Source organism: Colobus angolensis, unplaced genomic scaffold (assembly GCF_000951035.1).
Source record: "Colobus angolensis palliatus isolate OR3802 unplaced genomic scaffold, Cang.pa_1.0 Scaffold439, whole genome shotgun sequence".
In the NCBI taxonomy this organism is placed as follows: domain Eukaryota; kingdom Metazoa; phylum Chordata; class Mammalia; order Primates; family Cercopithecidae; genus Colobus; species Colobus angolensis.
Window position 1 is genome coordinate 844,556 of NW_012117810.1, and position 3,247 is coordinate 847,802.

The following is a 3,247-nucleotide window of genomic DNA, read 5'->3' on the forward strand; positions in this document are numbered from 1 at the left end:
ATTTGAGCCTCTACTAGACAATGAAAATCCATAAGAGAGGAATACAGAAAGAATGAAGAATGAGGGGACAGAAAAGGAGAGAAGGTCCAGGATTCTCAAGGAAAAGGGTTTCCTTTCTCTCCCCTATAGCCTCCAGGGAGGAATAAATATAATTATCAACCTAGCATGACAGTGTTCAAAATAAAAGAGGCACCTGCCAGGTGACCATCTCTGCCGGGACTCGAACCCGGAACCTCTGGATTAGAAGTCCAGCGCGCTCGTCCATTGCGCCACAGAGACCTCACCACACACACAGCATCAGCACCAGAACTGAAAAAGCACATACCTTCTGCATCACCGAGCCATCTCAGCATCCTGCTCTCTAAGCGGTGGGGGGGGACAGGGACAGCTGGAAAATCTGGAGTGGAGATCCACCAGCCGGCTTCATCAAAGCTTTTCTCAATACTGTGGGTCTGATGGTCCCCAGAGGATTGGAGGAATGTGACAGCAGTCAATTTACCAGACTCAGAATCCCTGATGGAATAGGACAGAACTAGAGCCTTTGCTCTCCTTTCCTCTCCATCCCTTAGGGATGATACGAAAATCTCTCGATTCTCATGCTAATTAAGCAGAGTGCACCCAACCCTGCAGAAAACGCAGAAGCCATCTCTACCTCCACCCCCACTCCCTCACTGTGGTTTCATCCCAGTCCAGCTATTCTCAGACAGGGGCTGGGCAACGCTTGGGGATTCAGGAAAACCCTCGATCCCAGAGACAAAGGAGCTGCTTCTGTAAAGGAACACTGTGAACAACGGCAGCAGAGAATGGCAGCTGAGTTCTAAGAGACTGGTCTGGTTCTCAGCAATAAGAACTGTATCTGTCAAGCCCAGACAAGAGGTACCGGGAGTCTGATGTTCCTTCAGCATCTTCACTAGAATTAAGAATGGGAGTGAAGAAAAAACTGTTCAGTGTGTGTGTTCAGTGTGTAAGGATGTGTGAACGTATATGTGTGTGTGAGAGTGTGTATGAGAGAGAGGGAGGGAGAGTGTCTGTACACATAGGGTTGGAGGGTGAGAGTGGCAGATCTCTGATGAAATAGATGTCCTCAAATAGCCCTCCATAAATAAATGTATCTCTTTCCCCCACCTTCCTCAGCCCCAAGTCTCTGACAGCCTTTTTCCCCAGGGCTACCTACTTTGAAGAACAAGGATTTCTCAGCTACCTGTGCTTGCTACAAGTATCCTAGTACAATCAAAGTGACCAACCCTCCATAACTATATACCCAGCTCAGATCCAAGAAAATCATTTCTATTTTTAGAAGCCTCTCAGAGAAGACAATTCCATAATCACTGTTGTTTATAATTTCCACTGAGCCCATTCTTCTGAATGTCTAATCTAAATCCTTCTTACCTCACTTCAGCTCATTTTCTCCTATTTGGTTCCCAGACACATGGGAATAATTGGATTCTTGGTTCCTGATGACAATGCATTGATTTAAAGACTAATTGTGTTCACCACCCCACTCCCGATCAAAAGGTTACAAAAAAAGCAGGGAGCCAACTCAGATATCCCTCCTCCCTCACTGTGTGTCTCCATGGCCCCCAGTTCTGGACACTGCCAGCCAACTCCAATCATACAATATAGTTATTTCTAACCTGTGAGGCCAGGTGATGGCCAAGTAAAGAAACAATATGACTAAATGAAATGATTAGATTAGAAAACCCTTAAGGGCTTTCTGACTCTAAGACTACAATTACAGCATTTTCCACTTCCCTACCCATTCATATAGCCCCAGGAATGAGACATGGTAGAGAACACAACCAAGGCAATTCAGTCAGATCAGGAATATAAGCAAAAGTCTCTTTCTAACACATGGGGGAAAGCAGCTACTCCAACCAGGCTTGCCTTCCATCTACGACCTAGAGATGAGAGCTCAGAAAAGTGAGACTAATTGTGTCTATTATAGACTTGAGACAAGAAGGCACAAAATAGACCTTTCCATCCAGAGATTGTATTACTCTGAGTGGCTAGTCACAAGGTGCTGATGAAAGAGTTAGTCAAGGGGTCTATATGATTGTAAATGGAAGCTTAACAGCACAGGCTAGCAATGAACTACTCCAATGTAAGGGAAAGGAAAAACTAGACTCTCAAGATAACTTCCTGCCAGGCTCAGTGTTCTCACACACACACACACACACACACACACACACACACACACACACAGCTCTTCAGCTCTTCATAAAGATATTGTCCTATATCCCAGAAATCTATCAGCCCCCTGAGTGACGTCCAAAGTATCACTGCTTCTTACAAGATCATGTGTTGTCCCAGCTCTCCAACTCCCTCCAGGAGCTTCATTCATTGTCTGCAATATTCCCACTTGATGCTGGGAATACAATGATGGAGAGATATATCATGGCATTGTTCTACTCTCAAGAATTCCATAGGCAAATTCCAACGCAGGAATGACCCTGAAACATGTATGGGAGAAAAGAAGGAATCAACTTATTACTCACCAAATAAAATATCAATTTGCAAGTCCATACAAAGGCTATAACTCTGGGAGCAGAAAGATCCATCTTCACAGGAAATTGTATAACTTACTTGGTTTAGACTCTGAGAAAATTCCTTAACTCTGATCTTCCATTTCCTCATTATAAACTAGGGGCACTAACATATATGCTACTGATAAAGATCAGCTGAGATTTCATAAAGCAGTGTTTGTCCCCTTTTTTCCTCTATTCCATGAGTTAATTCTCAACTCTATTGACTGGGTTGCTTCTTTCCCTTTGAATACCCTTCCTTCATCTTCCTCTCACCACCCCACAGATATCTCTTCATTCCAGCAAAAAAATGCCCATCACCAAGTCTCTCCAGTTCCTCTTATACTTATAATGTATATCAACAAAAGTACTCTGGACTTTGAGGACTTTTTTCAGATAAGAGATGTCTCTTTGACATCTCATTTTGCTTTATCATCCATAAAACAGACAAAGCCTCTTGATAGTGTCAATAATGTTTTAAACTAGGTTTTAATTTAAAATAAGAAGGCAAACAATCAAATAAATCTATAGTTTTAAAGGGCAGGAAAGGTGAAGTCACGTCACTCAAAATGATTGAAGCTAGTACATCTTTTTCTTCTTTTAAACTAGCTGTATGTCATTCATGTTTACGTAAACTCTCTGGAAGAAAAGTACATTCACCTTCCAAAAAAAAAAAAAAATCTGTACTGATTTAATTCTCCAAAGATCTGTCCAAAGATCTGTGA

At 42.5% G+C, this 3,247-nt stretch overlaps 1 non-coding gene across 1 annotated transcript; it reads right to left on the reverse strand.

Moving 5' to 3' along the window:
* Window positions 1-205: 205 nt before the first annotated feature.
* TRNAR-UCU lies at window positions 206-279 on the reverse strand. Its single transcript has one exon. It is a non-coding gene; the product is annotated as a tRNA-Arg (tRNA).
* Between the last annotated feature and the right edge of the window lie 2,968 nt (window positions 280-3,247).